Here is a 7,655-nt window from a genome sequence, read left to right on the forward strand (position 1 = left end):
TGGACTTCCACATGGTTGACCTGAGTTCAAATCTCCCTTCAGACTCTTATTGTTAATTAAAGAATACAAACATTACATACACACATTACAAAACATACAAAGAAAATGTAGTTTATCATGCACAAAATGTTCACTTTATCTTTACTAGTTTTTCATAATATAGTTGTATGAGAAAAATGCAAAAGGGGAAACACTTTCAGGAGTAAACCACACATGACACATATTAACCTTATATAAAGATTTACTACAAAGACTTTGGTAAATTCTTTTCTTTTTCCAGCTGCGATCACTCAACACACAACACATGATTCAAGACAAAATATAGAATGTCTTTAACCTGAGGTAAGTAAGAGTTTGGTGCTTTGATCGTTGATTCTGATGCGCTTTGTTGAAAACACCGCGTATTGGTCCAGGAGTTCAGAAGCTTCTCTACAGCAAATCAAGAAATCCAAAGTATTCAGATTACATTACTCACTTTAAGTAATTTAATGGATTATATTACAAACTACATTTTGATGTATGTAATCTGTAATCTGTAGGGGAATACATTTTAAAAGTCACCTTCCCAACACTGTATACATTAGAATGATACATTTCACAATTACATTCGCCACAAATATAAAATAAAAAAAAGATGTATGAAAAATCCCTCTGTCGCCCAGGTAGAATCTAGCCAGGCTGGCGCCACCTAGTGCCTCCGCTCAGTTTCATTTCTATCCAGTGACTAGGTCAGAATACGGTCCATCAGCCTCCTGTACCACTTCCCCTTTTTCTTGTCCCTCTCCCGCATCAGCGTTGTGTTCATCTCCTGCAGCAGGGAGCACTGTTTTTTTGTGTGTCTCAGCTTTTCCTCCAACTCACTGCATCTCTCGAACTGCTGAAAGTGCTTCGTGTTCAACTCTGCACAGGTCTTTAAGAGTGCATTTTTCTTTTGATTTTCCTGCTCCATGTTGTCCTGTAGCGCACTTGTCATTAGCTTCAACACACTGCATCTTTCGACCTGTACCGCGAGTTCTTTCAATAGCTCCTCATAGATCGGAGACACTGAAGTCTTCTCCTCGACTAGTGCAGTTTTGATCTGTTTCTCTTCTTTTAGCTCTTGCTCTAGTGCATTTTCCCTCTTGACCGGCACCAAGCACTCTTCCTCTGTTCTTGTCAATCTCTGTTCCAGTTCACTACATCTCCTCATCTGCAGGTAGTACTGTGCAGGTTCACAGGTTTTCAGCATGGCAGCCATCTTGTTCTCCAGTTCTTCTCTGCCATGTTTTTCGTCCTCCACCTCCTGCTCGAGTGCACAGTTCCTCTCAACCAGCAGGAGGTGCTCGTCCTCCAACCTCTTCACGAGCTGCTCTAGTTCACTACATCTCGTCAACATGACGGACTTGTCTTTTAGTAAATTTGTGCTGTGAAGTTTTTCCTGCTCAACCTCCTGCTGCGAGGTCCTCAGTTGCTCCTGTAGCACATTGCATTCCTCCTCCAGCCTGTCGTATTCCTCATTCATCTCGTGACAGCAGCTCAAAACGGTGTCAAGCTTCTTTTCTAATTCAGAGCTCAGAAGTTTCTCCTGTTGCAGCTCGTCCCTCAGAACACTGTTGCTGTTGAACTCCTGGGACCTCTGTTCCTCCAGTTCCTTCAGCAGCTGCTTTAGAGCACAGTGCCTCTTCTCCAGAATGGAGTGCTCTTGCTGGGATCTCTTTAGAATGTCCCTCAGCTCCGCACAGGTCTTCAAAATGGCATCTTTCTCCTCCTCCATCTTTTGGACCTGTGTCTGTGTGTCCTGCATCTGGATCTTTTGCTCAGCCTTGAGTTCTGCGACTTCTTTCTGCAGTGCCTCAATATCTCCATCTTTGGACTGAAGCTGGTGTTTCAGTTCATCTGACTGGACTATCAGTGCATCTCTCTCCTCTTTCACTGTGTCCAGTTCAGATGTGAGGTCTTGCAGTTGCCTCTCATAAGCTTTGAGCAAAAGTTTTTCTCTGTCTCTGGTCTCAGCAGGTTTTAGGACCTGCTGGTTTTCAGGTCCTAGCTGCTCTTTTTCCAACGCTGGAGTAGTTGGACAGGGGTTGACCACCTGTTCCGATGGTTCAGGGGTCTGCTGTGGGTTAGTGGGTGCTATCTCCTGCCCTTCCATCTGTTTCAACTTGTCCTTGTAGATGAGTTCGGTATCTTCAGTAGAACAGTTGAACTTTTCTTTAGATAAGTTTGTGTCTTTTTGTGTTGGTCTGTGTGACACTTACACCAAATCTCTCAGTCGAATCTTTATGATGTCATAAAGATAAAGAATGATGGAACGTGTTGCCAGGTGTTGTCTTGTTGCTATAGTTACATAAGAATTATATAATTGAACAGAATGGAACGAAACACAGTGGGTATATAGAGTCTATGACCCTGTTTACTCTGAAACGAGACGGATTTAACCCTTCCAAACCGACAGTATCATTTACAACAAACTTTTTTTCTGGGGACCCATATTTTAAAAATCACAAACCTTCAAGACCCAAGACAAACATTATTCATAAGACATATGTCATAAGAAATAATAAGACATTTCATAATGTATTTACTAACAGTTAAATCACGTTAAAAAATGAAGAGGTAAGTGTGTACAAATGATTAACCAATGTGTTAAATAATGCTTAACAAATGGCTGTAAGATGATTTCTTCACCATGGACAAAGCATTAACATATACATCTATAAATGATTAACTGATGATTAACAAATGTATTAAGTACAAGCGAAATAAACCTAAACTGGGGATAACATATATCATAACATATATATTTCTAAATGATTAACTGATGAGAAATAATTAAGAGTTAACAGTTTACTAATGATTAACAAATGTGTTAAATCAGGCTTAATAAATGCTTAATAAGGAGGAGTTATTATAAAGCGCTACCAATAAATATATAATAACAATAATTATAAAAGCTGCCATAGCTGCCAAAATCGTGGCTCTCGCTCTAATGGTCTTCAGTATATGAGGGTGGATGTGATCTACCTGTGGACCAATATCAACTTCTCATAAAGTCTCGTGATAATAGCAGTACCAAACCAAATGAAATTATTAATAAAGTCGTATATACATGTATATAAAATGAAAACATATTTTTTCTGTATGAATTATGATCATTTTAAACAAAATTTAACTTAATAATTTTTAATTTATAATTTTTCTAAATCAAAATGAACTTGTTTTCTGCATAATGCATTTTAATGACACTTACAGGGTGAACAGTCTAAATAATGAGACCTCCGCAGACACGGCTGGTTATTGCTGTGAAGTATTGTCTCTCTAGTCAACTTTTGTGATTATATTGTGATTTAAAGTGCAATTCATCCAATCAGCGATGACTATGTAACCAATTTAAAAGAGTTTGGTGTTTAAATGTGAGAATAAACAGAGGTTTACAGGAACATCTCTGTTGCCTCCAGTGTTGTAACTGTGGAGTAACAGATTACATGTACAAGTTACGTAATCAGAGTACAAATTATGAGTAACTGTATTCAGTTACAGTTACTGTTTGAGTGAGTGGTAATTGGATTACAGTTACTTTGTTGAAATAAATTGATTACACCGAGGTATTTTCCTGTTTTCACATTTTGGGCTATATCCCTCTTTTTTTTTTTTTTTTTGTAGTTCCACTCACTAAAACCAGGTCTAAACCAGGCCTAAAACCAGGCCTAAAACCAGGCCTAAAACCAGGCCTAAAACCAGGACTAAACTAGGTCTCCTCCTCTTCTATCAATATTTTTAATTTGGTTCAGTAAGGTCTGGGCTTTTTCTTTTCTTTTAGCAGACAAAACATCTTATGTGAAGATTTCCTCGTCTTTGCTTCTCTACAGCAAATTATGTAATCCACAGTATTCAGATTACATTACTCACTTTAAGTAATTTTATAGATTATGTTACAAACTACATTTTGAGGTATGTAATCTGTAATCTGTAGGGGATTACTTTTTAAAAGTAACCTTCCCAACACTGGTTGCCTCTGGTGTAAATTGATGCTTTTAAAAATACATGTGTGTGCAGCTTTCCCTACGTTACAGGTCGCTGAAGCTCTTGGTATAAATTCCGGGTGAGGCTGCTTGGTCACAAGTGGAACAAGAGAGTCCAAAATATCAGTGCAAGTTTATTTAAAGATGGTAAGCATTCAGAGCACCAGGGGCAGAGCAGGGAAGACACGGAAGTCAGAAAATCATTAGAAAATTTCTCAACAGACTGAGGTGAGGTTCAAGAGGTCCGCCTTAACCACCAAACCAAAGCCCTGAATACACTTTTAATAAAGCACTTTTCAATCATTGAACTACTTTATAATTAGTATGTTCATTTTTATTTTAAAACAGAGTAGTTTACTATATGATGTTCAGTTATAATTCCATACAAATGTGCAAGCAAATAAACTAGAGTGTACAGTAGACCCTTACGTGGACATACACGCACTTAAGTTTCACTTTTGTTTTCTTCTTATACCCCTCTGTATTAGTGGAGCTGTTAAGGACAAAAAAAAAGTGCCCAATTGTTCACTTTTATGGTACAATCATGAAACTTTGCCAGATTATTAACATCCCTAGGACCAACATTTCTATCACGCCGGTAAATTGGACTCAAATGCAACACAAGAACTCAGGCAAACAAAGTCTTATTTAAATAACTGAAAGTGTCCTATAACAGGAAATGTTTATAAGGACAACTCAGACTGAAAATATAACAGAGGAATATATGATATTAAATGTGAACGAAAATATCTTCCAAGACTGGGAAATACACTAGTAACAAAACACACTGGGAGTAAACTCAGGAACAGGGACAACAACACAGAATTGCAGAAGTCGCAAACAGATCAGATTCAGGGAATACAGGGTTTTCAGTAGTGATGTTGAGATGAAGCCCCATGAAGCACTGAAGCGTTCCAGCCATTTGCTCGACTCTTGAGCTGATGCTTCAAGGTGCGTCATTTGTTCCCCTGAGCCATCAAGTGTCCCAAAAAATGTATAACAGGCAGAGTGAAAATAGAACAATCAACACGGTCATCGAGGTTCTGATGGAAAGATTTATACTGAATAAATGAACGATTAAATATATGAATGTTTGTGATTTCAACATAAAGTGTGAATGTATTAACCTGGAGTCTGTGTTCATGATATAAAGTTTGGGTTAAAAGAAAAAGTAGAACAAATTGGAGATCAGGATGTAATGTGACTGTGTTTGTGTTACTACTTTACATCTGGGCTTATGCCACAGTAAGGACGGCAAAATAGGGTCATTTTATTCATTTTTATTTAAAAATATCAATTTCTCCACAGTATTTGGACTCAGACGATTTCTTTTTTACAAAGAATTTCTCCTGATTTAAAAAATATATAAATAAATAAATAAAAATCTCAAATAGAATGTACCAAACTCGCAATAACCCAAAACCACAAAATGTTTTGGTGGAATCCGTTGCGTTTCACTTGCCGCTGTTTCGAATTGCGCCAAATCTGCGAACCCCTTCCTGAAGCAGTCACGTGGTAGAGCTGGCAGCGAGGCTTCGGATGTCATCATTTTTGGCTCCTCCCCCAAATGAAACAAGCCTCGAGACATGCTTCGTGGGAACACCCCCCTTCATTACACAGGCTTCGAACCTTCGGCACATCTCGTAACATTACTAGTTTTCAGATTTCAGGTTTTCAGGAGCTCGAGTGTCTGTCTTTACAGGTTGACAATCTGGCAAAGATTGAGGGAGCAGAGGGAGTATATGTAGACTGGGCCTGGGCTGCTTACAGAATGAGAGGCAGCTGCAGGAAAAGAAGGGAGGTGGCAAAAGGAGGACCGGAACAGACTGAGAAATGGAACTGGACTGGGGAAAACAAGTAAACAAAAAGGCAGAACTGTAACAATTTCTGGATATGGAACCAAGCCCAAGTCGACCCTGGAGCCGAGTACTGCGCATGTCACAAAATGGCTGACATGGAAACGAGGCTGGTAGAGAAAATACTGCGTAAACTGCCTTTTTTGAAAAAAATAATGTTAAATGATCACACATTATTACTAATGCTTCCACTTCTGCAGATATGAGTAACCCCAGACTCATGTGTGGTACTGGGAAATAAGCAGGAATCTTATATTGGTTATTTATCGCACCAGTAAAAGGCTCCAGTCTGTTAAGTAAGTAAGTCTTTATTTATATAGAGCTTCCACAGACATTTCTGTCCCCAAAGACGCTTTACACTTTATTCAGCATTATTCATTCAGCATTATTCATTCATACAGCATTATTCATTCACTCTATACCCTGGTGATGGTAAGATACTATTGTAGCCACAGCTGCTCTGGGACAGACTGACAGAAGCGCGGCTGCCATGCCACTCGGCGCCATCGGTCCCTCCGACCACCACCATCACTCACGCACACACCACTTTCATACTAGGCAATGTGGGTGAAGTGTCTTGCCTAAGGACACAATGACTGAATTGATTGTATTTAACTGACCTTGACTATCAACTGTTCTGGAGACCTATGCAGCATGTTTTGGGTTGATGGGGGAAACCGGAGCACCCGGAGGAAACCCATCCAGACACGGGGAGAAACATGCAAACTCCACACAGAAAGGCCCGGGCGACCCAAGAACCTTCTTGCTGTGAGGCATGAGTGCTAGCCAGTCAGCCACCGTGCCGCCAAAGATGTTCATTTTGTCTTCTTATATACTTTAACTTCTTGGATTCTTTTTAAAGACAATGCAGTAAAGTGTGTTTACCTTGAAAGGAAACAGCAGGGAGATTCACCAGAACACAAAAAGATAAAGCAGAACAGGAAAACCTAAAATCCACCATATCAGACACTGTAAAAGGAACAACCACATTCTGGACTGGGACGGGGCTCGGGTCATTGGATCGGAAAACAACTAATTCAAACGCTGGATCAAGGAGGACACTGAAATCAGGAAACGAGGCACGGACAGCATTAACCGTGATGACGGCGCGTTTCTCCTTTCACACACCTGGAACACCCTCCTCCAGAAAACACCGGGCGACGGGAGGCGTGGTCAGTCTGAGCGACCTGCAGGTCCATCAGACTGACCACGCCTACAGGAAGTAACAACAGCTGATATATACAACATGTCAACACCAACACCGGTGACACATCTGAAGATGGTTTGCAGCAGCAGCCGAAACATGTCAACAAGGTAAATACACTTTATTGTATTGTCTTTAAAAAGAACCCAAGAAGTTAAAGACTCCAGTCTATGTGGTGAATAACAGAGAGATAATGTGACGAGGCAGAAACAGAGAGAGATTAAAAGAAAACATTTAAGATTGAACTACAACTGGACAATGCAGCATAAAACATAAAGGTACACTATGTAACTTTTTGGTCAGGGGTCTGACACCTGCTTGTTTCTATGAAGATGTCATTATGTTCCGCAGTATGTCATTAAACTCTACTTCACATGTATTCAATTACATGTGGTTTTACAGCTCAAAAATTCCTGGAATGACAAACATTCTGACTGTGAGCGGAGGCGACTCTCCACACATCTGACCTGTAACTTGGTCTGGTTTGGTTTTTATGATAGAAAGATTTAACACTGAAACATTCCAGAAAAAACAATGACATCTCCATTTGATGAACCCTCCACCAGAAGAGTTACACAATGCACCTTTTTAAAG

Source organism: Boleophthalmus pectinirostris, unplaced genomic scaffold (genome assembly GCF_026225935.1).
Source record: "Boleophthalmus pectinirostris isolate CB_2022bp ecotype Guang Dong unplaced genomic scaffold, ASM2622593v1 HiC_scaffold_22, whole genome shotgun sequence".
NCBI lineage: Eukaryota > Metazoa > Chordata > Actinopteri > Gobiiformes > Gobiidae > Boleophthalmus > Boleophthalmus pectinirostris.